We start from the raw sequence: 27,565 nt of genomic DNA on the forward strand, positions 1-27,565 counted from the left end.
CTCTCTCCTGTTCTGGCCACTTTTCTTCTTCCCTTTGTACTTAGAGTTGTTCTTAGTCCTGACGTTTTTTGATTGGGTGTAACTAGTGTTATATGTATCAGTCTGAGGCTGAAATATATGATGTTCTTGGATTTTTACAGTATTTGTATTATTATATGAAGTGGAATGCGTATGCTCATTTTCACTAGAATGATATTCACAACCTTTCCTATGCTTGTTGTTATTAGTGGTAGTGTTGACCTTTTTCCAGTTGAACTCCCGACCATTCAGGTAGTCCAACCGATCTCACTCAAATTTACCTGACTTTTTACTTATAAGGTTAGCTTCATATTCTGTCATTTGTTCATTCACTTTCTGATCCCAACTATCCAATGTTGCAATATCAGAGAATGTGGATAATTTTTCTTGTAGAATACAAATGTCTGTACGAATAACAGAGAGATTTCACTCTCTGAGTAATAATGTATTGTAACCACAATTGGTTACATTCGTGCAGACATTTTATCCAGTTCTCTTTGAGATCTTTGTCAAAAAAATGAGCATAATTTTGTTATTCTTAACCCTTTTGGTATTCTCTTATATTCCAGATATTTTTGCAGTAGCAGGATATCCCACCACTGCAACATCTCTCTTTCTAGTAGCTCTGTCAATTTGTAAAATAATGATACCATTTTGTCCTCTCTATCTGGAGTCTGTTTCAATCACAGTAGTCTCTTCATTAGTTATAGTCTCAGATTCAAAATGTTAATACTGGTGGTAAAATCTTTAGCCAGTGAAGATCTTCTTAGCTGTCTTTCTTCTATGGATTTCACTATTGTCTCTTCAAGAAGCAGCTATATACTGAACAATAGCCCTGCCGGAAAAAAACACCCACTCTGCAGCAGGAGTCCCCAACAAATTTTTGATAGCAGCAAAACAACAAATACTCTTGTGCACAAGTGTGTTGATCAGGTGATCTAGAGTTTGAAATGGATAGTGTCGCAGGCCTTGCTGCCCTCCAGGATAGGGATATCCTAGCAGTCAAACAAAGAAAAAGAGGGCGCACCAGCCTTGTGCATTATCCTTATGATAAGTTTAATAAAAGAATATGTTAAAGACTACTCACAAACATGTTAAGGGAAAACTGCAATATAAAAAGCTGATGGAATTCGGTCTGGTATCAACAGTCTCCAGGTGATGAAGGCGAGGACACGGGAACCACTGCTGGCTGACACGTTTCGAAGGAGTACCTTCTTCCTCAGAGCCTGGCAGTGCTACCTCCTTCAGCTACTTAACCACTTGCCGCCCGCCCTATTACCAAATGACGGCGGCAAAGTGGTTTGATATTCCTGACCGGACGTTATATGACGTGATCAGGAATATCGAGCTGCTGTGCGCCCCCGGGGGCATGCATCGTGGCGATCGTTGTTGCGGGCTGTCAGTCTGACACCCTGCAACACCAATCTAGGTAAAGAGTCTCCAAAGGAGACTCTTTACCACGTGATCAGCCGTGTCCAATCACGACTGATCACGATGTAAATAGAAAGAGCCGGTGATCGGCTTTTCCTCACTCGCGTCTGACAGACGCGAGTAGAGGAGAGCCGATCGGCTGCTCTCCTGACAGGGGGGGGTCTGTGCTGATTTGTTTATACAGCCCCCCCTCGGATCCTACCCAGGACCACCAGGGAAGCCGCCCAGGACCACCAGGGAAGCCATCCACACTGGACCACCAGGTATGCCCCTAGACCCCCAGGGAAATGCCACTGTGTGCCCAGGCAGCTGCCAATCTGCCCAGGCAGCTGCCAATCAGTGCCCACTTCAATGCCTACCATTGCCAGTACCACCAGGGATGCCCATTAGTGCCTCATATCAGTGCCGCGTATCAGTGCCCAGCAGTGCCGCCTATCAGTGCCACCCTATCAGTGCCGCCTTTCATTGCCCATCAGTGCCGCCTATCAGTGCCAACCATCAGTGCTGCATATGAGTGCCACCCATCAGTGCCGCATATCAGTGCCCATCGTCAGTGCCTGCTCATTGGTGCCACCTCATCGGTGCCGCCGTATCAGTGCCCATCAGTGAAAGAGAAAACTTACTTATTTACAATTTTTTTTAACAGAAACAAAAGCAAAACTTTTATTTTTTTCAAAATTTTCGGTCTTTTTTTATTTGTTTAGCAAAAAATAAAAACCGCAGAGGTGATCAAATACCACCAAAAGAAAGGTCTATTTGTGGGAACAAAATTATAAAAATTTAGTTTGGGTACAGTGTTGTATGATCGCGCAATTGTCATTCAAACTGTGACAGCACTGAAAGCTGAAAATTGGTCTGGGCAGGAAGGTGTATAAGTGCCCTGTATTGAAGTGGTTAAATACGCAAATGCATCCATAGAACCCATCCCAGAAGGGCCCCAGAGCCTGCCTACTAATTGTGGGCGGTCCAGTGGGGAGAGGCAGGACTAGAGTGACAACTCCACAATATGTATATACGTATAACATGTAGCACCAAATTCCCACCAGATAGTGCGAACATGTGAGCTCACAAACCGACATAGCGGATCTCTATAGCCAGTGTGAGAGACAATCCAGTGCTATGTACATAAAGATGCCTGATGGCCAACCAACATTACATGTAATACTATATGAGTCTGGGTCTTACCATGTGTTGGTATGTTGATCCATACCAGTACATTCTTACATCGACCACCGCTGTATGTGGTGGCTACCACACCAGAGAGATAAGGGGGGAAGACAAGTAAATATACATTGTCTATCTCTCCATTCGCATCAAGATGGAACAAGAGAACCTGAGTCCCTCTGGGATTGGATCACTGTCTGCAGCAGGCGACCTATATAGACACTTGAACAGGATAGAATACATATATGGATATACAGATGGGAAATAGTGATATAGACATATATACAAATACACAAATGTGGATATAGATGCACAATACGAAAGTACTAAGCCATAAGCATCTATAACTGTGTGTATATATATATATATATATATATATATATATATATATATATATATATAATAATTAGTATATAGTATTAAAATACCATGGTATACATTTTGTAATACAAATTTAATTCCATAAAATTAAAAAGTTGGTAAATGAACCAACCGAGAGAGAGATGCATAAATATACCAACCAAGTGAGAGAGATATATGTGTACACACATGTAAACACACCCCCATACAATTTATGCATGCACATGTACATACATATGTATTGCATACACATAGAATGTCTGAATGAAAATGCCCGCAATAACTGTCGGGGCATGGTGTGTACCAACAGAGCATGAAAAAATTAGTTCATTAATAAATTAAACATATCTAACATAGGAAAGCCAGGGCAAGGTTTCCTACCGGATGACTAATTGATGGAACATAGTAGTTGAATTTCATTTCTAAATGGCGATCTCATCTTTTTTTGACTATACACTATTATTTTACACTATTTTATACTATTTTATGTATCTCGGGATCTTTGTTGAGACCTCCAGTGGTGAGACTGCCAAGGGTGAAGATCCAGAAGGCTTCTCGCTTACATAGCTTCTGGTATCTCCTCCCTGTGTCTAGATCACCCCCCCCCCCCGATTGACTAGATCCCAAATATTCTCATACCTGATGGATCACCCTGCACAAGACTGGTGCGCCCTCTTTTTTCTTTGCTTGACTGCTATGATATCCCTATCCTGGAGGGCAGCAAGGCCTATGACACTATCCATTTCGAACTCTAGATCACCTGATCAACACACTTGTGCGCAAGAGTATTTGTTGTTTTGCTGCCAAGTTATTTACCAATTTCATATCAAATGAATTTTTAATGTCAATTTTACAGAATTCAATTTGTATTACAAAATGTATACCATGGTAATTTAATACTATATACTAATTATATATATATATATATTTTTTTTTTTTGATAATTTTATTTATATATATATATATATATATATATATATATATATATATATATATATATATAAAAATGTGTGTGTGTATACAGTATCTTACAAAATATACTCAATATACTCACCCCTCACATTTTTGTAAATATTTTTTTATATCTTTTCATGTGACAACACTGAAGAAATGACACTTTGCTACAATGTAAAGTAGTGAGTGTACAGCTTGTTTAACCGCTTCAACACAGGGCATTTTCACTTCCTTTCTGCCCAGGCCAATTTTCAGTTTTCAGCGCCGTCGCATTTTGAATGACAATTGCGCGGTCATGCAACACTGTACCCAAACGAAATTTTTAGAGAACACCACCATGTCCATGTGTTGCCCAAAAATGCTAAGGCATTTTTGGGCAACACATGGACATGGTGGTGTTCTCTGCTCATGCATGCTGGATGCTTATGTGGTCATTGTTTGCAGTGTAAGCTACATTCTCCAGCCATTCATTTGCTGCGAAGGTGAATCCATCCACCCTCTGCGGATCTGAACATCATCCGTTTCCCACGGCTGTCCACGGCCGCCTTTAGAAGGAACCATTGGAATCCACTACTAACGTCTCTTTACAAGCATCCATCTGGATCGGTGGATCCACAAGCCTGAATGACACTTGGCCATATGGTGAATGTGTCCACCTTTTCCGGTAAGCGTATTTACTCCTCCCATTTTTCCTGTGGATTTTCAGCATATGAAGACCACCCATGCGATTTAAGTGTACTTATCACATACGCTCTTCCTCTTCGGCACCAGAAGTATTATGTTGCTTAGGTGGATGAACTTTCACTTTGTTATGGACATTATTTTTAGCCATTGAAGTTTACCCTCCCACTTTTTTCAATGTGGTTGTCATCTTTGATCACGTTGAATGATTAATTGTCACATATATGTTACTAGTATACACTGTGCTAGCTAACTCTTATGAATTTTTTGTTTAGCGCTGCATTTATTTATTTTTTCACACAGCCATTAATGTCTAAACCACTGGCAACAAAAGTGAGTACACCCCTAACTGAAAATGTCCAAATTGGGTCCAAAGTGTCAATATTTTGTGTGGCCACCATTATTTTCCAGCACTGCCTTAACTCCCTTGGGCATGGAGTTCGCCAGAGCTTCCCAGGTTGCATTGGAATCCTCTTCCACTCCTCCATGATGACATCACAGAGCTGGTGGATGTTAGAGACCTTGCGCTCCTCCACCTTCCATTTGAGGATGCCCCACAGATGCTCAATAGGGTTTAGGTATGTAGATATGCTTGGCCAGTCCATCACCTTTACCCTCAGCTTCTTTAGCAAGGCAGTGGTCGTCTTGGAGATGTTTGGGGTCATTATCATGTTGGAATACTGCCCTGTGGCTTCAGAATATCACAGTACATGTTGGCATTCATGGTTCCCTCAATGAACTGTAGCACCCCAGTGCCGGCAGCACTCCTGCAGCCCCAGACCATGACACTCCCACCACCATGCTTGACTGCAGGCAAGACACACTTGTCTTTGTACTCCTCACCTGGTTGCCGCCACACACACTTGACATCATCTGAACCAAATAAGTTTATCTTGGTCTCAGCAGACCACAGGACATGGTTCCAGTAATCCATGTCTGCTTGTCTTCAGCAAACTGTTTGCAGGCTTTCTTGTGCATCATCTTTAGAAGAGGCTGCCTTCTGGGATGACAGCCATGTAGACCAATTTGATGCAGTGTGCGGCATATGGTCTGGGCACTGACAGGCTGACCCCCCCCCACCCCACCCCTTCAACCTCTGCAGTAATGCTGGTAGCACTCATACGTCTATTTCCCAAAGACAACCTCTGGATATGATGCTAAGCATGTGCACTCAACTTCTTTGGTCGACCATGGCAAGGCCTGTTCTGAGTAGAACCTGTCCTGTTAAACTGCTGTATGGTCTTGGCCACCATGCTGCAGCTCAGTTTCAGGGTCTTGGCAATCTTCTTGTAGCCTAGGCCATCTTTATATAGAGCAACAATTCTTTTTTTCCGATCCTCAGAGAGTTCTTTGCCATGAGGTGCCATGTTGAACTTCCAGTGACCAGTATGAGAGAGTGAGAGTGATAACACCAACTTTACACATCTGCTCCCCATTTACACCTGAGACCTTGTAACACTAACAAGTCACGTGATGTCGGGGAGGAAAAATGGCTAATTGGGCCCAATTTGAACATTTTCACTTAGGGGTGTACTCACTTTTGTTGCCAGCGGTTTAGACATTAATGGCTGTGTGTTGAGTTATTTTGAGGGGACAGCAAATTTACACTGTTATACAACCTGTGCACTCACTACTTTACATTGTAGCAAAGTGTCATTTCTTCAGTGTTGTCACATGAAAAGGTATAATGAAATATTTACAAAAATGTGAGAGGTGTACTTACTTTTGTGAGATACACTAACACACATATATATATATATATATATATATATACACACACACACACAATTCTGCCCCCCCAGCTAGTTATAGATGCTTTTGGCTTAGTACTTTCATATCGTGCATCTATATCCACATTTGTGTATACGTCTATATCACTATTTCCCATCTGTATATCCATCGATGCGTATGTATTCCATCCTGTTCAAGTGTCTATATAGGTCGCCTGCTGCAGACAGTGATCCAATCCCAGAGGGGCTCAGGTTCTCTTGTTCCATCTTGAGGTGAAGGGAGAGATAGACAATGTATCTTTACTTGTCTTCCCCCCCTTATGTCTATTCATGTTTTTACATAGAGTAAAGGCAGAATTGTCTGCTTCATCCACTATGTGAAGTCTACAGCAAAATGGAGGATGCTACCAACAGCGGCTGATGTAATTTCCTGTGCGATGGTGGGCAAACAGGAACTGACACCTGGTCCACATTTCTGGAAAGTAAATAGTGTGCATTCCAGACGCCAATCTGACCACTAAGCTAAAGCATTAGCACCACTGGTAGCCACCACATACAGCGACGGTCGATGTAAGCATGTACTGGTATGAATCAACATACCAACACATGGCAAGACCCAGACTCATATAGTATTATATGTAATGTTGGTTGGCCATCAGGCATCTTTATGTACATAGCACTGGATTGTCTCTTACACTGGCTATAGAGATCCGCTATGTCTGTGAGCTCACATGTTCGCACTATATGGTGAGAATTTGGTGCTACATGTTAGATGTATATACATATTGTGGAGTTGTCACTCTAGTCCTGCCCCTCCCCACAATTAGTCGGCAGGCCCTGGGGCCCTTCTGGGATGGGTTCTATGGATGCATTTTGGGTATTTAAGTAGCTGAAAGAGGTAGCACTGCCAGGCTCTGAGGAAGAAGGTACTCCTCCAAAACGCATCACCTAGCAGTGTTTCCTGTGTACTCTCCTTCATCACCTGGAGACTGTTAATACCAGACTGATTGCCATCAGATTAAGGCTTTTTATATTGTAGTTTTTAATATATTATTTTATTAAGTTTATCATGAGGATAATGCACAAGGCTGGTGCACCCTCTCTTCTTTTTGACTGTGCAAGAGTATTTGTTGCTCTGACCAGTAAGGATGGCCATACATTATACAATTGTCTTGTTCAATTTCCTTTAGATTTACCTTCAACTGTGCAGTTCAAGGGCCTGCCTGATTGCATACAAATTGAAAGTGTTTAGGTTTGACCTCATCTTATATGGTTTTGGTAAATCTAAAAGGCAAATTGTATAATATGTGGCCAGCCTTACACACCTTCTATATTAATATGCCCCCACTCTGGAGGAATGAGCACAGGGGGCAGGTTTGCACAGCAGCATTGTCAGCCTGGGGGAAGAGGAATGTTACATGTACTAGCAGCTTCAGATACACTTACAAAGTGAAGCCAAAGTGTTAGCACCTCTGCTAGTGTTGAATTAATGGTTTCATCTTATGCAACTGATACATTCTGCTGGAGCATTTGTTCTGTTGAAAAACAGACTTACTGGCCAGATGAAACGAAAAGTTTAAAAAGAAAATGAATGCCACCACATCTATTAAGTAAAAAAAAAGAAAAGGCTGTAATATGTTTGTTTCGTCACACAGTTTTACAGTAGAAAAAAAAACCCCACAAAATCAAGATTCATGAAGATACCATTTCTTCACAAAATCACCATAAGTATAATAAACCATAGCAAAAGGGTCCTATAAGAATGAATGTTCTATTTATAAACAAAGTGCACAAGTATACACAGAAGTGTGAGCCTACTATGATTATTCTGGTGTACTGAGAAGGTCTGTACTATAGAAGTCTGCATGCTCATTTCTTTCATGTATGCCTTGGATGTTTAAATGGCCACATATCATGATTCATGGAGGAGGATCATGCCTTGCTATGGATGTTTGTTTCTCATTCGGAGAGAACCCTAATTAAAACCATTTTGAGTGTTCTATAATCTGGGGGTCATAATTCTCTGGTACATCTCCTTTCCATAGAAGGGTGGTTTGCACTGGGGTGGCCTTAATATCTCAGGCATTAAGCCGATTGGGATCTTTACACAATTTGCTCTTGTGGAATTGGGACTTTTTCCACATCAATTTTCTTTGGTTTTATTGCACTGATTATTCATTATCAAACACTATTTTTTTTTTATTGGAGTATCTTTAATGGATAAATATGCTTCATTCACAAAAGTAAGATCGCATGCGATACTTAGCAGTTTTTCAAAAATACCACATGATCCTAAAAATGTCAATTCACTACTGCTTTATGCAGTATTTACCACAAAGCAAACACATTCAGTAAATACCACATAAAAACGGGTGAAGGTCAATTCACAAAAAAAAAAAAAACAAACACAACACCACATGCAGTAATTTAGTGGTCTTGGCATGCAAGATTTAAAGGAACTGGCAGCCAGGGGCATGCTGGGTTGGTGGCACTGCCCCATAGTTTTATTAGCAGCAGGAGGTGGAGGAGCTGTCAGACAGCAGGAGCAGGGGTTTTTGTGATTGACAATAGATCTGCACCAGGTGATATTTTTTTTCTTTTCAAATAAAGAACTTGTCAAAAACTGCATCCTAAAAAAAAAAAAAAAAAAAAATATATCCATCTCTTTTTTTTTTTTTTTTTTTTTTTTTACACATTGTACTTCTTACGTACCATGTACCCCATTACTCATTCAAATTTTCCATCAAAATCCATCTGCTCAGCAGGGATCAGCTTAGCCCCCTGCTGAGCAAGCGGATGCACACAGGTAAAAAAAAGGGGGTCCTTGGCCTCTAAAGGTCACCCCCTTCAGTTTTAAAAATCCTACCATTTAAAAACCACCCCAAGACGAGACAACACAAGGAGTGACATGGGAAATTGCTTTTATTTTTCACTTTAAAGTTACATGGTTGGCAAGGTTGAATAAAGACATTAGTCCATCCAGCGCATACCGAGTTACAATTTTTTCCCCCCATATCCTGTACATTGCATTTGCCAACACACACATCCAAAAGTTTTGATCTATATGCCCTGCTGACACAAACTATGGAAATGAGCTTCACATCCTTCTCACTCCGACAGTAAAGATCCCCTTCTGAAGTTTGAGATTGAACAGCTTCTCGTTCAGCTTCATTGTGTGGCCATGGGTCTTCAAGAGACCTTAGGTAAAATTGTTTATTCCCACCATTTATGGTAGTCAAAAGACTTGTATACTGCAGTCATATCCTCTGTGGTTCTAAAGGTAAAACATTTTCCCCATTCTCTGCATTAAGGTAAAAAAAAGTCATGCCACTTTTACACCCCTAAAAACTTAGTCGTGCCCATCTGCCAGGTTTCTCTCCTCACAAGCTTGGCTGAGAGCAGCAGAAGTCATGGGCTCTGGCGGAAAGTCAAATCTTGTGACCAGAGTGGGGTTCACAGCCTGGCTCAGGATCAAGACCAGACATCTACCCCCATAGGAAAGCAGCTTGTTATGGGGCAGAAACTGAAGAGTGGCAGCTGAGGGCACAGTACAACTTGGCCCATTCTTCCTTTACTGGTTTTGACTGAAACGATCCCTTATGTGAGGTTTGGAATTAGTGTGTCCAGCAGAGCATTATTTCTATTTGGGATTTAACACATGAAATTGTCTCATTACATTCAACAATGAGCCTTGGTGGAGTGTGCAGTCTGTCCGCCCAAATACCAGGATAGTCAACTCACCCATGATAATATTGCCCTACCATCTCAAACTGTGAAAGGAGATGGATCTCCTCCTAAACATTAAGGGGCCCTATAGCATAAAAGTGCATTTTACTGTGGCTCATACCCAAGAAACTCCAGCTACAAAGACTCCCACCCGACCCTTCTTATACTTCAATGTTATCATTCTTCACATACAAGCAACCCCTCCTCTGCCCACCTTGTCCCTCCAATACAGGGGAGTACCTCTGGGAGAGATGCAAGCCAGTCATGTGCACTGTCAAAACCATATTTGATTTTCACACAAAGTAATAAGCTTGCTTATGTAACAAGTTCCAGTGCTTCCATTGTATTAACCAGCTTAGCATTTGCATACATGCCTTTTAATTTTATTCAGGCATATACAATTCATCCTCATGCACCTTTGAATTATTTTAAGATTCAAACATTAGCCACTTTAGTTTATCATCTGGATTGAAGGACACATCTCCCATCTTTGCCCACAGCACAATATACGTTATTCTGAACTCTCCCCCTCAGCATCTTAGTTTATAAGTTGCTCCAACTTTCTGGCCATCTTCCCCAACAAAGCTGCACCCTTCTCCATTTAGATGCAGTCTTGGCTATTAGAGGCAGTAACAGATCAGAAAGTCAGCCCAGTTCTCTATGAAACCAAAACCCTTCTTCCACTAGCACTTTAGCCACATGGTTAGCTCCAAGCTCCTGGTTCCTCCTAGAACAGGCAGTATGAGAATAAGGAGGTCCTTTTCTTGAATATAGCAATCAAGTCCCTAAATCATTTAAGGACACTCCCATCTACCTCTAACTTGGTCAATTATACCAATATGCACCTGCCTGACAACGGGGCCTTCCCTAACCCCTTCCAACAATCTGTCCATCCGATCCATAAGTAGATTTTCATATGCCTGTTTATTCCTTTGCCTCCTAATGTCTCAACTGCTATGAAGTTACCATGTTGCAAAATATGCCATAACCATGTGCCTTTGTTCTGATTGTACATTCCTGTAAAAAAAAAAAAAAAAAAAAATCCAGGTTAGTGTTAGGTTGCAACCTTTAGAACTGAAATCTGCAGACGTTAAGCACTATGAATTACTACAACATATCAAAGCATCCTAAAAATTGTCAACCTATCACTTTGCAGCAATTGTCCTTTAATGGAACACTCTCTCCCCCTCCATCAGACAGGTGAAAGCTACAATATTTGTTCTGCATTTGCAAGCTTGTTTAAAATGTGCGTGCAAACATCCAAAGATGAATACTTGCTTCACGCCCAGTAGCCCTCATCCACACATATGGTGAATGAGTTCTACACAAATCTTGGTCAGAACAAAAAAAAAAAAAAAAAAGAAGCAGCACAGAGAAGCCAAAGTTTCAGCATCAACATATGTTTGAAGAATCAAGTATTTAACACTTAAGTTACTCAAATTTTAATTGTTCACGGCTTTAGGACAAGAAATGTCAACATAAAATTTGCCTAAGAATGTTAGCTATTGCATTACAGATAGCACAATTGGGCACCTTGCACTTGTGTGTGAAATGTTGGCATTTTTCATGCACCCAGGGGGCACATTTGCAGTTTTCAGTTCAACTGTCTAAAGTCCAAACTATGGCAGACAAAGCCGTATCAAGGAGGTACACATTTATGGCCCTTTGTTCAGGAATGAATGCCCTGTCCTAAACATTACAAAGTTACAATGAACTGTACCAAAACTGTATCATTAAAAATAGACTTCAGATTTTTTAAATATCAGCATTTACCATTCAGATGGGTAAACGGCAAAGATAAATCATCGAGTCAAATATTAAATGCATGCAGCAATTAAATCCCCCATATAGCTCACAAGGGACTTTATTTTACACTCACTTCCAGATTAAAATTTTATTGAGCCAAAATCTTAAAGCATTACAGCAAAGTGGAGTAGTCCATTGGATCCATTTTATAATTATAACTCCGTATCTTCCTTTCCAGGTGCTATAATTTCCACCATCTGTCATTATCCTCTGTTTTCTTTTCCATACTTCTGGTGTCTGAATGTTGTCTGGCAGCAGATTCACTGTACATTTGAAATAGTTTTTGCAACTATGTCATCATTTCTCATTTGCCTTAAAAAAAAAAAAAAAGTGTTTAAGTGTTACAAGATGTAAATTATACCTGCAAACCACTTAATCACTAAAAACGGACTAGACTGATCAGATTTTTAAAGATATCAGCATTTACCATTCAGATGGGTAAACGGCAAAGATATATCATCATGGAGTCAAATATCAGCATCTCTAGAAAAAGGTGTATGGTATAAGTGTCTTCATAACCCACTGCCAGAATTCACTGGAATCATTTTATAAAATACAGCAAAGTGCAGCAGTTTATAGTGTAGCAATATATCTTAGCATCTGTCCTAATTCCACGTTTATCAAGACAGCTCTTTAACCACTACACATCCGCGCTATGGCCAAATGACGGCCACAGCGTGGACCTGAATTCCCGGGAGGCCGTCATATGACGGCCTCCCCTGTGCACGCTTCCTGCGCGCGCCCTGCAATCACCGAGTCACTGAGACTCGGCTGATCACCGATCCGAGTAAGGGGCCGGTCCCGGCCCCTTACCATGTGATCAGCTGTCAGCCAATGACAGCTGATCACATGATGTAAACAAAAGATCGGTAATCTTTTTTTTCTACTCACGCTGACAGCACGAGTAGAAAAAAAAGCCGATCACCAGCTCGGATGTGAGGGACATCAGTCCCCAAGTGGAAGAGGCACATCTGCCTCATCAGTGCCACCTAACAGTGCCCACAAGTGCCACCTAACAGTGCCCACCTGTAGTGCCAATCAGTGCCACCTGGCAGTGCTGCCCATCACTGCCACCCATCAGTGCCCATCACTGACGCCTCAACAGCGTACATCTACGAAGGAGAAAAATGACCTGTTTTAAATTTTTTATAACAAAATAAAAATTAAAAAAATTCAGTTTTACATTTTTTTTAACAAAGTAAAAAAACTGCAGAGGTGATCAAATACCAAAAGAAAGCTCTATTTGTGGTGAAAAAAAAATGATAAAAATTTCATTTGGGTACAGTGTTGTATGACCGCGCAATTGTCATTCAAAGTGCGTCAGCACTGAAAGCTGGTCTGGATAGGAGGGGGGTTTAAGTGCCATGTAAGCAAGTGGTTAATCTCTACCAGCCTCTCCAATTCCAGGGTCTGGATGTTCAGGGGCAGCTTCCCTGCATATTGTGCACCAGCTGGCCATACACCGATCAAAATTTGGCCAGTCCAGCAAGGACCAGCCACATTTCCATTGGTTAAACAACTTCTGTCAAAGGGGCATATTGGAAAATCTTCCATCAGCAGCTTATCTGTCACACAAAGCCATCAATGTAAAAACAGATAGGGAAAAAGCACTGTGCACCAATAACTAGCTTACCCAAGCACCCTTAGGCCATGTCCACACTTGCGCATTGCAGGAACATGTGTAGCCCTTTAGCAGATTGTCAGTCAGTATTTTTTTAATCACATCTTGCCAGCACGTATGCGCGTGTGTGTACACCAGATGCATTGCAACAAGGTACAATACATTTGGCTGCTGCATGATTTTAAAAAAGGATCAGGGACCTCTTTTGCACGTTTCTGGAGCCCATTGAAATTGGGCAGCCCTAAATGCAACTCACAGTAATGTGCAAAAATGCACTTTGCCACACTTGCATGGTGTGAATGGAGCCTCAAAGCCAAACCTTAGTTTGGAACAATGTGTGAAGGGTTACAACATCTCAAGTTTTCCCCACTAGATTCCTTTGTGCTTCTGGGGAAATATCCCTCAGGGAGACATGAATGGCAACTAAAGCTTCCTCCCTACTGGAAGTGTGCTTGTTGCCCCATGTACCCCTTTTTGCTTTTAATTTGGATGAAATAAACGCTGTGCTATGTCTGGGCTCAGCCATCAGGCAGGAGGAAAAAATTGACCATTTACTTTGCAATAAAGGACTTTAGGAAGCTATAAACCATATCAACTAAAAAAAGGCACTTGTGCACCTGTCCTACAATACAAAGGGAAGCATGACCGCAGATCAGTTTTAATACACAGCAGTAGAAAAAAAAAAAAAAAAAATTACCTTAAAGCCCAGTGAATTCTTGATAGCAAATTAAGTCACCTATTAGACAAAAAAATAAAATAAATAAACACACCATTACAACAGTGATACATGAAGGAACAACCATAAAAATCCTGCCAGCATTCAGTTTATACAAGTATCACCATGTACAGTCTGATGGGTAAACGGCAATAGTAAATCATCATCATGCTTGCAATGAAGGGTGGGGTGATAGCAATGTGATGGACACTTACCTCAGAGGCCATAAGTCGCACCACGTGTTCTCCAATTATAGCATCACATTTAAGAAAGCGCTTCCTGAAAAATATCAAATTGAAAGGCATGAAACAAACCAGGCTCTACTTCTGATACCCCCATCCAATTGAAAGGTAGTTGCTAGCTTTAGAGCTTTTTGGCCATGGTAAGGCCATACTATGACGCTTATAACTGGGCCTCCAAAAAGTCATTTAGCCAAGAGTGAGTTCATGTCTACCTCCTGTCCCAAACAATTTTAATAGAGTTCTCCTTTAAAAAGGCAATAGACTTAGACAAAGTGTTCACTATTTTCTGTGTGCAGCAAAGCCCTTGTAATGGAAGCGCTCTTTTGTCTTTACATGTGTGTATGCCCAAGGCTTCATCGTCATGCATTTTACTGTGAATGTGCCACAAATACACATTAAAAGTTTACCTTTTCAGACAGAATTTTACTTTTCACATTAAATAAAAGCCTTTCCTAATTTCTTACCTGCCCAAGCTATCCTAATGTGCTTATATCAAACCTAGTCCATGACAGTCTTCATTCGGCACCTCTGTTCAAAATGTCAAAAAGACATTCCGAGCCCCGAATTCCTGTAGCCATCCAGGAAACGTCACTTCTCATGCACTCTTACTGCATCACAAAACAGGATGTGTTCAACTCTGGACCACCTCCTTATCGCCACCCACTGTCTTCCTTCTTCCGTTAAAAAAAGGGTACCCCTTTCACTGTACAATCTCCTTTAGATCTGCCATCAACTATGTAGTGAAAGGACCTGCCTGAATTGATAATATACATGTTAAGGTGTCCTGTGACAGTTGATAAATCTAAAGGAAATAGTACAGATTGCATAGTGCAAGTACATGGGAGGGAGTGGGTAAAACACAAATTTCACTTTCAGGTCCCATTCATATCTAGCAAAGTGGGAGTGCACTTATTGGCACATTTTCCCCTAAAACATGCATAGGGCAACCCATAGTTTGCATGTTTTGCCACGTTTTTCCACACAGCAAAAATGCACATTGCTTCCCATTAATCATTAAAAAAGTGCACCTAGTTCATTTTAGGCGTATAAAGGTGGCCACACACTATGCAATCTGACAGTACAATTTCTGTATAATCTTGATTTACCAAAACGAAATAAGGACACCCATCTATCCAATCACTCTTAATCCAATCAGGAAAGCCCTTGTATTACAGTACAATCAGATCATATAGTGTATGGTGAGCTTTACAGACTTCCAGGGCCATACTGCTGTTTTTAACACTACAGCTCTGCACCACATAGGTTATGTGACCGCTCAGCCCCTGCACACTGCAAAATGAAGGATTTATGCAAAAAAGGTAAGGGACAAAACAATCCAGAGGGGAAGACACTGGCTATGTATTGAGGGAGAATGGTGCTTGACAATGATTGCACTGGAGAAGCATGTAACTTCAGAGGGGGAAGGACAGGTGTAGGGTGTTTTAATGAGTTCAACTGCTGAAGTACTTCCTGAATCCACTAACAGTTTTCACATTTTGCAGGACATATACCAGGATGTCATGAAGTTTTTGGCTTCAATAATTTGAAACCAGTTTTCTGGTACAGGATGAGTGTCTGGACTGAATTAAAACGAGAAAGGGTCCATTATAACAAAACACATTTAGTAAGTTGCCAATAGCCATGAACAGTAAAAAGTTCCACATAAAGTCTGCACTGGGGCATGGTGGAACATGAAGAAATTTTCTAGAAGAAACTGAAGGCTCAGGTGAGGCTTGCCCTACAGAATAAGGAAAGCTTTTTTTCCTGCAACAGAATTACATTAATGGCTATATTGGTAGACAGGGAAGCTGTACTTAGAAACAAAAGTGAACTTAACCTTTAAGTATGGAGGAATAAAGAAAGCACTAGCCAAGTTTATTTACACTAGGTTTTATAGTACATTACAACTTTTATAGACACACACCAATGTGCAGGTCTTTCTAAATGCATTGCAGTGAAAAATCTCTATGAACACCATCTCAGTATAAAGCTGTTGAAAAGCCTCAAGGTTTTTCACCTTCATGCATTCTATGCATGAAGGTGAAAGCTTGTGTGCTGCAGCTCCCCCCAGAACCCCCTTTTTCTTACCCGAGCCAAATCTGATCCAGCAACGTGCATGAGCGCAGTGGCTCCAGACACTGTTTCTCCTCATTGGACAGATTGCTAGCATTAGAAGCCATTGGCTCCCACTGCTGTCATTTAAATCCAGTGACACCAAATCCCACAGCGGGACCTGGGAGTGAACCTGCATGGGTGCCCTCAGGGAAAGTGGCTTTTCATCGAGGCACACGATGAAGAGGGGCCTGAAGCACTGGTGGGGAATGCCAGAAAAGGATTGGGGCTGCACTGTACAAAACTATGCACAGAGCAAGTATAGGCATGTTTGTTATTTTTATAAAAAACAAAAGGTTTATAACCCCTTTAACAATACTATAAATATATGGGTGTAACTCTACATTGCTCAAGTTCTGAGCTCATTATGAAAGACAACCCCCTCAACACCAGCCAGTGACCCACCACCCCTGCTTTCATCTGTCAATGAGACAACTGTTGTGCCCCCTACAAATACCTGTACAATAAAAAGTGCCCCATATCTAGATGCACCAGGATTTTTTAGGGTGGCCTAAGGATTTGGGCTGCAGAAAATTGTGAATATGGGCATTTGCGGGCATCTAATGTACATGGTGTGATAGGGCAAGTCTGCTTTTGAAAGAGCCCAACTCTGACATAAAACAATGGCCCTTTATAATCAAAGGATCTTGCACCTGAGCCACACCCAGTGGGGCATTTACTACAATTGTGCCATAAGCTGCCAACTGACTAGACTAGTTCGAGAAAAAGTGCACTTTAATAAGTGGAGTAGTTTTGTTAGCACATGGATTTACTAACTACTATGTATACTAATGTATACAGAAAGCATCCTGTATACATTAGTAGATTAGGTCTAAAGTTGTAAAAACTCAGACCATGTCCATTCTTTTCAAACAAGGTTTTATTATTAAGCAAAGATGATGCATATAAATACATAGTATTACTAGTATATATGTATACATAAAAATGCGTATTAAACAAGGAAAGTATACATTATTATTATAGTCAACATTAGGGGTAATATATGTTAATGTAGAAATAAATGTATACCACTATGAACTACTATCATCATAATGTGTAGTTTTATCTCCCTCCCTCCCCCCCCCGTTGAACATATTTGGTTTAATTGTATTTTATTATAGTACACGTGATATGTATATGCATAATGTGACGCTCTCATATGTGTTATATACCTTTAAGTCTATATGGGATATATTGTATTCAGCACAGACATGACCATTTTGAGAGAACAAGATGAACCATAATGTCTTTTGGTTTACACTTTCTCTGTATGTATCTGGAATGGAGTTTTAATTACAGAGATCCTCGTGTTATATTACTGGGCGAATTTATGATTAAGTGCAAGTTTCAGGCTCCTGCAACCATCGATCCCAAATTTTTTTGTATTTTGTCGGGCATCCTCTATTAATGTAAATATGTTTTTTGTATGGCAAGGTAGTGTTAACTTCTGTTTTCCACTCCGTCACACTGGGAGGGGATGGTCTCATCCACTTTCTTGCAATGATTTTTCTGACGGAAAATAGAGTCTCATGTAGGAATACCTTGGTAAATTTATCAACTGTGTCTGGAAATATCCCTAGGAGACATTGTTTTGGTTCTAACGCTATTGGGGAGCCCATGGTGTCGTGTAGAAATGTTATGACCTGTTTCCATAATTGTTGAATTTTGGGGCATGTCCATATTAAATGAAAGAACGTACCTGTTTCTTGGCCGCACATCGGGCATAGAGTAGACTGATTACGCTTATATCTGGCTACTAGAATTGGGGTGAGGTATGTTCTATGTGTTATGTAAGTCTGAGAGAGTCTGTCCGATAGTTTTGGTGATACTGCTTTGCATGTCTCGAGGGCTTCCTCCCACTCTTCATCTTCCATCAGGCCTACCTCTCTCTCCCATCGAGGCTTCAAATCAAACGCTATTTTTGACGAGGTAGGAGCTAGAAACATCTTATAAAATGTGGATATTAGTCCACGTGGGTCTGTACTTTTAACAATAGCCATAACGGGATGAAGAGCAGGCGGAGCCTCAACCTGCAAGAATTGTGTTTGGGTTGCATGTCTTACTTGCAGGTACCTGAAGAACATGAAGTTTGGAAGAGAAAACTCCTCTTTGAGTGTATCGTAAGTTTTGAGAGTTCCATTGAACAGCAGATGATGTATATAGTAAATTCCCCTAGACTCCCACAACTCCGAGTCCGGCATGTTAATGAATTCTGACATGTCTCTATTGTGCCATATCGGTGTGTGATCGTGCAGTCTTGGTGTTTCTAATTTGGTAGAAGCAAGGTCCCAAATACGTCTATAATGGTGTAACAAGGACTTCTTGTCTCCCCCCAATATTGCGTAAAGAGAATCGCCTGTGAGTTGCACACTTTTGGAGCAAAGAAGGGTCAGGAAGCGTGCATTGTCTGTCTTGTCTATGTGGAATAGTTGTGATAACTGTGATGCAATGTAATAAAGGTTCAGATCTGGTAGGGCCATTCCCCCCATGTCTGTCGGGTTTTTAAGCGCTGACCATGCGATTTTATGTCTGCTAGTCCCCCACACAAAGGGTTTGAGTAAAGCTTCGAGAGACTTAAAGTGTTTTAATGGGAGATAGAGTGGGGTATGCCACAATATGTAAAGGATTTTTGGGAGAAGGACCATTTTTATCAGGTTTATGCGACCCCATACTCCTAGTGGTAGACGGGCCCAAGTACGTATTTTGGTTTTGACTAGTGAAAAGAGGGGTTCAATGTTAAGGGGAATGTAATCAGCCGGGTCTCTGGATATATGGATTCCTAGGTATTTGATTGTGTCTGCTCTTTTTAGTGGGGTATCTGTCCATGATTCGGGTGGTGGGAAGCTGTCTATGGGTAGTATCTGAGACTTTTCCCAGTTCATCTTTAAACCGGAAAACGTTCCGAAGTGTTCGATCAACTGTAATGCTTTTTGAAGGGAAGGGCCTGGGTCAGCTAGATATAATAGAGTATCATCCGCATATAAACTAATTTTTTCAGTTAGAGTTCCCATTTGTAGACCCACGATCTCGGGGTTTGCACGGATCGACACAGCCAAAGGCTCTGCAGCTAAGGCATAGAGAAGTGGGGAAAGAGGGCATCCCTGTCTCGTGCCTCGACTGAGGTCAAACTCCTGAGACGGCCACCCGTTCGCCACCACTCTAGCTGTGGGACTTTGATAAAGTAATTTGATCCACTTAAGGAATCTGGGGCCAAAGCCATATTTTCCCAAGCATTGCCATAAGTATCCCCACTCCACAGAGTCAAATGCCTTGGCCGTATCAAGCGTCACAATCACCCGGGATCCTACATTTTCATGTGTGGCCTGTAAATTTATAAACAATTTTCGTAGGTTGAACGAGGTGTTACGACCAGGCATGAACCCCGCCTGAACCATGTCCATTCTTTAAAGGGCAAGTTCACCTTTACAGAAAAATCTGTAAGGTGAACTTACACAGGACCCCCTCCCCTTGCTGACCTGGACCGCGGCAATCTCCTGTTCTGAGCCCCGGTATGTCCACGTCAGGAGTCCGGGGATTAGAAATCCTCTCGGCATCCATGCATCTTCTTCCCAGCTGACAGGACGGGCTATGCGGCTTCCGATTAGTTGGCCCCGCCGACTAATTAGAATGCTCCGAAACGTCCCTGACTAGGTACATTTTGGACATTCAGCTGAGGGGATTTCTAAGCCTCGGACCTGACACAGATATACCAGGGCTCAGAATGGGAGATTGCTGCAGTCCAGGTCAGCGGGACCGGGGGGTGAGGGGGTCCTGTGTAAGTTCATCTACAGATTTTTCTGTAATGGCAAACTTTAAAGATTTAAAACCTGCAGTATACTGTGTACTCCTCTGGAGACCGATTTCTCCCACCTCTGCCCCATTCCAGCACTGCAGTTTCAAAAAACTCTTCAGCATTCAATACTTCTGGATGCCCAATGTGCCCCTCTAGGTGTTGCCACATTCCTCCAGCACCAAGACCCCTTTAACACTGAGGCAGTTTTCAGGCGTTTTAGCACTTGAAAACTGCCTCCTATTCATTTGAATGGGTGCTTTCACACTGGGGCGGTGCACTTGAAAAAGTCTTGCAAGCATCTTTGGGGTGTGTTTAGAGCGCTGTAAAAAGAGCTCCAAAAACACCCTAACCAATTGAAACCAATGGGCAGCGCTTCCAAATCGCGTAAAAGCAATTTGAAAGCGCCGCAAAATGTTTTTATTTTTAGCAGCGCTTTAGCGTGAAAGGGTCCTAATGTCTCTTGCAAATCCTGCAATGACCTAGGGGTCTGAAGAAGGTACCTATGCATGGCAAGGGACACAGTGCCAGAGAGGCTTTCTAAAGGCTGCAGTGCAGGAATTGCAGGAACAGAGGAAGGAGAAAGGCTGCCAAAGAGGGGTGAGAACTCTGGATTTTACTGCACGGACTGTGGATTTAAAGCTTGAGACCCAATAAAGTCCAAGTATGGCACCCAACAAAGTGCAAGTCATTTCAGGAATAATACATCGATACGACTTACCTACATCCTGATGTGTAGCGCTCAATACAAGTTAGGAAAGAGGTACTGTCTTGGACACTCCCCATTCTGGATCCCAATCACAGTTTAGGACTTCACGTTATTGTTCCAGATTTTCCTATATAGGTGAAACATTGTGAAAGCGTTAATTTTGCACTGGGCAATCGCATGTAAAAGTACTAGTCACCTTTACAACTGATCAGGCATTTATTACAGGTACATACATAGCTCAGTCAATTTCCACATGCGCTCCAGGCAGGTTGTGTTGTGGTTGGGATTTGGACCAACGACCCTCATGCTGCTAGGCAGAAGTGCTAATCACTACTCCACTATGCTTAGTGCCTACCAGGTGGACCAGGCCAAGTGTTGTGGCTTTCACATAAAAAAAATATAATCTCTCTCTCAAAATCCCCACGCCAACACGTTCCTGATCACACTGGAATAAACAGCCAATATTTAATGCTATTATACAATAAACAGGCTAAAAATGAACCATGGGACTTTTTTTCAACAATGAAGCTGTAAAACGAATAGAGGTCATGTAATAAGAGGGTTATACTGAAAGAAATGCAATGTGGGCATAACTATTAACTTACATAGGTTGTTCATATTCCATATGTAAAAACATGGGTTCCAGGAAACAATCGCTAGATTTCCCCATCAACACATTCAGTGTTGCTGGGGGAATCCCTCCTGCAGAGCCATTGTGTTCTCCCGCCAGGGGATGGGGGAAGCCGTCCCCCGCCAGGAGAACTGTGATTATTGCTAGGGGCTATTATATTTTATGTGGCAATACTCACATAAAAACTGACAGGCTGGTTGTACCCAAATTGATCGATCAAATAGATTACATTCTGCCTGCCTATACATGGTTCGAATCTCAGCCAGTTCCAGCTTATCCATTTGAGTTTCAAACAGTCTATGGCCTGCTTAAATCTTCCTCTATTGTAACATTTACATTGCAGATAAATAATGGATCTCAAGCAGAGGAAATGTGCCGTCATCACGTTCTTGACAGGCAGGATGCAGGCTGTCCGAAATCCACAGGCGGCTACAGAATGTTTATGGAGAGAACGCCATTAACAAGAACAATGTGCACAGATGGATGACGTTTAAAGGAGGGATACCCTTCACTGAAGACAAAGTGGGGGACCAACTGCAACAAGCCTGCACCCCTTTAAGAACTTACTGACAGCACATTGCGTCAGCTTAGAATACATTTAGCGGCAATGAAAAAGCAGCGTTAGGCTGGCCATACATTATACAATATTTCTTCAGATTTACAAAAGCCATATAATATGGAGGTCAAACCTAAACACTCAATTTGTATGCAATCAGGTGGCCCCTTGCACTACATAGTTGAAAGAAATTGTATAATGTACAGCCAGCTTAACTATACAGAAAGGGCCACTTCTACCAACATGGGAAATCTGAAAGTTATGCCAACTTTTGCATTACTTTTGGTACAGCCTTCATATATAACCCTTTTATGACTAAGCCTATTTTTGAAATTTGGTGTTTACAAGTTAAAATCCGTATTTTTTGCTAGAAAATGACTTAGAACCCCTAAACATTATATATATTTTTTTAGCAGAGAATCTAGAGAATAAAATGGCGATTGTTGCAATATTTTTTATCACACGGTATTTGTGCAGCGGTGTTTTAAACGCAAATTTTTGGAAAAGTGACACTTTCTTGAATTTTAAAAAATCCAAACAGTAAAGTTACCCCAATTTTTTTGTATAATGTGAAAGATGATGTTACGCCGAGTAAATAGATACCAAACATGTCACCCTTTATAATTGCACGCACTCGTGGAATGGCGACGAACTACGGTACCTTTGAATTTCCATAGGCGACGATTTAAAAATTTTTTACGGTTACCAGGTTTGAGCTACAGAGGAGGTCTAGGGCTAGAATTATTGTTCTCGCTCTGATGATCGCGGCGATACCTCACATGTGTGGTTTGAACTCCATTTACATATGCGGGCGCGACTTCCGTATGCGTTTTCTTCGCTGCGCAAGCTCACGGGGACAGGGGCACTTTAAATTTTTTTTTTTTTTTTAATTTAATTTATTTATTTTTGTACTTTCTAAATTGTGTTTAAAATTTTTTTTTTTTTTTTTATTACTTTTATTGCTGTCACAAGCAATGTAAACATCCCTTGTGACAGTAATATGTGGTGACAGGTACTCTTTATGGAGGGATGGGGGGTCTAAAAGACCCCCCATCCCTCCTTTTCACTTCAAAGTATTCAGATCGCCGAAAACGGCGATTATGAATACTGTGTACTTTTTAAAATTCGGCGCCATTGGCAGCCGAGTAAATGGGAAGTGACGTCATCACGTCGCTTCCGCATTTACAAGAAGAAGGCTGGAACGAAGCCGCTCGCAGCTTCGTTCCAGCCCGCCCCCAGCCGCCGAAGGCAGCCGAACGGACACCGGGCCTCCCGATCGCACGGGAGGCCCGGTAACAGCGGCGGGAGGCGGCGGGAGGGGGGGGGGGATGTCCCCTCCCGCTCCTCCGGTATAACAGCCGAGCGGCTTTTAGCCGCATCGGTTGTTATACTCGGGTAGCCGATCGCCCGCTGAAAACAACGGTACCGGGATGATGCCTGCAGCTGCGGGCATCATCCCGGTATAACCCCGGAAAGCCGAGTACGCATATGTGCGTTCGGTCGGCGGTAAGGGGATAAAATGCAACAACAATTAGTTACATCAAGCTTTATTAACACTACAGCAATCATGATAAACGAGCTGAACCCTGCTCCAAAGTGCTGTAGGCATGAACTACAAAAGACAAGCAGACTTTGCATTGATCCAAGGTCACTGTACACCAGGGACATCCTTGTCCAATTTAATGGAAGCAGGTGGGATTCACTGGCATGACATGGAGGGGGTCAGGGTCACCTACAAAAATCTGACCACTCGACTCATGAGATGATTTATGAAGATATCAGAGGCGTAATGTCCTCACATTATCAAAGGATATTGATTCAGAATATTCAAATGACATTTTACACAGAGTGCAGTCACCACATGGGAGGCCATGGCTGCTGGATTACAATATGTTCTCATAAATAAAGCCCCCCCCCCCCCCATTCACATTGAAGCAACTTGTCATGTGATTTAATGCAGCCTATTGCCAGCAATAGCACTGATTAGCACCGGTGCAACACTAACTTTGCAGCACCACGCTGATTTGCAAAAGTAGTTCCTGCACTACTTTGAGATTTCAGGAAGGACCTTAAAGTGGGGTTCCACCCAAAAAAACAAAAATACCTGAAAAATTCTAAAAAACAAAAACATTTGGATATATTTTTTTTTACTTACTTCTAAATGCCTGTTGCTAGGTGGTCCCTCGTAGTCTTCCTCTTCCTTTGCCTGGGCTGGTGACATCACTTCCCCCTCGGCACAGGAAGGGCTCGGCTCTGCTCACTCCCTCCTGTCAATCATCTGGGACCTATTACAGGTCCCAGATGATTGAGCAGCCAATCACGGCGCGTGGCGCCGCTCGCGCATGCGCAGTGGGTGCCAGGCTGTGAAGCCACAGCCCGGCGCCCACAGTTGAAATGCTGGCGGGGGGGGGGGGGGGGGGGGGGGGCGGGGGGGAGATGGGGGGGACGACGACGAGCGGGGCTTCGATCCCCCGCATCGCTGGACCCAGGGACAGGTAAGTGTCAAATTAAAAATAAGTCAGCAGCTGCAGTATTTGTAGCTGCTGACTTAATTTTTTTTTTTTTTTTTTTTTTTTAATGGACCCCCTGGGTGGAACTCCTCTTTAAGCCACACATTTGTCTTCTAAGTTGCACTGTAATGCAGCTTTGAAATCATGCAATTTCAGATGAAGCTGCATTCTTTCAAAGCCACAATCGATGTGAACAAGGGCTGAAGCAGTATTAAACCCACAACGTAATATTGCAGCTTACCAATTAGATGTGATGGCTGCTTTCGTTTTCTTACAAAACTAAGGCTAGGTTCACATGATGTGTCTACCTGCCCTCTGAAAAGCAATCTATTGTGGACAACTCTTCAGAAAGAGGTGGGCATAGCAGCTTCCAAGCCTTCAGGAAGTGCCCCATGAATTAAAGGGGTTGTAAAGGTTCATTTTTTAAATATAACAAACATGTCATACTTACAGCTCGTTTTGCACAGAGTGGCCCCGATCCTCCTGTTCTGGGGTCCCAAGGCGGCTCTCTCGGCTCTTCCCCACAATAGATAAAGCTCTCGCCTGAGGGCGGGTGCGCTCCCCTCTCATACACTCTGCGTCCATAGACACTGTGTGTGTGTGTCTCGGTCCCCACCCCCCCGGGCGCGTCATTTGGATTTCATTGACAACAGCACGAGCCAATGACTGCGCATTTATCTAATGAAGAGTCGAGAAGACCGGGCGGAGAAGAGCAGAGAAGCCAGCGCGTTCGACACAGGACTTTAAGGGCTCGGGTAAGTAAACCGGAGGGCCTGTAACTATTAGATGTTTTTTCACCTTAATGCATAGGATGCATTACGGTGGAAAAAAAAAGAAATGAATAAATATGGAAGGTTTACAACCCCTTTAACTTCTTCCAAACATAGGAAGTTTGCATGGAACCAACCACACCACAACTGGTGCCAAGCATTTGGCTTGCTGTTGTAGTATGACCTCTGACTTCAATGGGGGAGGCCGCCTATCAAACTAAACAGGCCAAACTAAAATCTCCCCTTCTACAGCACATGTATGATTGCCCTCTGGCTGCCTGGTTTGTGGGCAGTAAAAACCAGGCCAAAAACAACATTTTTTACCAACAGTATGTGCAAGGCCTAAAGCATTTTATAAGTAGCAGAAATGAACTACACGTGAGAAGAAACCACACTTAATAAAAAGTGACATGACCATTCCATACACATGAATGGGTAATACACAGCTCTACAAAGCAATCCTCCCCCCGGCCAGGGATGAAGAGGAACATCAGTAATGGGCCCCACTCATTACAGTCTGATCCTATGTAACAGGAGGGCCCATCATACATACATGACTCATACATACACGACTCAGCATGTAACAGGAGGGCCCATCATACATACATACATACATACATGACTCATACATACACGACTCAGCATTTAACAGGAGGGCCCATCATACATACATACATGACTCAGCATGTAACAGGAGGGCCCATCATACATACATGACTCATACATACACGACTCAGCATGTAACAGGAGGGCCCATCATACATACATACATACATACATGACTCAGCATGTAACAGGAGGGCCCATCATACATACATACATGACTCAGCATGTAACAGGAGGGCCCATCACACATACATACATACATACATACATGACTCAGCATGTAATCCATGCACAGGTCATTACTGCACACGGCTGTCAGATCTAAAGGAGATGAGAACTTGTGTGTTGACCTTTTATCATAGAAAATAAAGCTCTAGTAAGTGAGATGTGATCACCAGGAAGCAGAACTCCTCCTAGAACACCACACTTCATGCAGAAGTTCAACCTAACTAGAACAATTAGGTGCTCCCAACAGAGGACATAATGTAATCACGGTGAGATTCTCCAATCCGTGCCCCGAGCTCTTCCCTGTAAGATAACCTCAGTATTCCTCTTATGGGGCTGATAACACGCGCCTCACCCCACACATCTTACCTGCTGCACCGCCGAGCACAAAGAGAACGGGGGAGGAGCCCAGCCTCCTAATCTACTCTACCACCATAGAGTTCTGCCCGGAGCGAGAGCGGACAACATTCCGACCATAGATTTCTGTCAAGAGCCAGAGTGCCCCACGCTCGTTCGGACATTTTTATTGAGGGCAAGTGTTTCGTCAGAGTAGGCGACCCGTTGTTCCGTCAGATTTGGTGACCCGTCAGAATGTGTAACGAAAGTGACGTTTCGTCGCCGCCATCTTGGTACACCCCGCACTCCTCCACAGTAAGGATTCACTGAGAAGGGGGCAAGCGCACATCTCGTAACACCCACCAGAGTTTTGCATTTTACACTTATTTATAACAGTAAGCTGAGGTTATATCGTGATATACAGTACTTAGAACTCTGTCTGACTGTTTAACTATTGAATTTTAAAAGCAGCAGCAAGCCTGTGTAGCGTCACATATGGCGAACCATCACATTTGGCTACCCGCTGGAGTGCGCATGCGCGACGCTGCCATATGCGTTCCAACACTTTTACGACAAAACAGCACACTAAAACCGGCTCCACCCCTACCACCCAGGTTCAAGCCCCACCATCCAAGTGGATATAGAGTTAGATTATAATTATGCCGAGCGAAGCGAGGCCGTGCCCGAAGTGTGGCGAGCCTGCAAGGAGCCCTGTTGCATAGGGGTGGAGCCAGTTTTAGTGTGCTGTTTTGTCGTAAAAGTGTTGGAACCAGTGTTGCCAACCCCCTGAAGTGAAATTTACTGGCAGGATGTCAAAATTTACAAACGGCACCACTTTTTTACTGGCAGAAATCATGAAAATTACTGGCAGA

General features: G+C 42.4%; 1 protein-coding gene and 1 long non-coding RNA gene across 2 annotated transcripts in view; one reads left to right on the forward strand and one right to left on the reverse strand.

Moving 5' to 3' along the window:
* The window catches only part of MCMDC2 (minichromosome maintenance domain containing 2), a 96,679-nt gene extending 74,633 nt beyond the window's left edge, over nt 1–22,046 (forward strand). The window contains exon 4 of the transcript XR_012244532.1: nt 22,034–22,046. The gene's annotated coding sequence lies outside the window, so the exon portion shown is untranslated. The remainder of the gene's footprint in view (nt 1–22,033) is intronic.
* LOC141145244 (uncharacterized) lies at nt 9,243–26,878 on the reverse strand. Its single transcript, XR_012244534.1, has 6 exons — nt 26,727–26,878; nt 21,072–21,186; nt 14,422–14,485; nt 14,189–14,227; nt 11,944–12,182; nt 9,243–11,081 (listed from the first exon to the last, which is right to left on the reverse strand). It is a non-coding gene; the product is annotated as an uncharacterized lncRNA (long non-coding RNA).
* Between the last annotated feature and the right edge of the window lie 687 nt (nt 26,879–27,565).

The sequence above is a fragment of the Aquarana catesbeiana genome, linkage group LG05 (genome assembly GCF_042186555.1).
Source record: "Aquarana catesbeiana isolate 2022-GZ linkage group LG05, ASM4218655v1, whole genome shotgun sequence".
Lineage (NCBI taxonomy): Eukaryota > Metazoa > Chordata > Amphibia > Anura > Ranidae > Aquarana > Aquarana catesbeiana.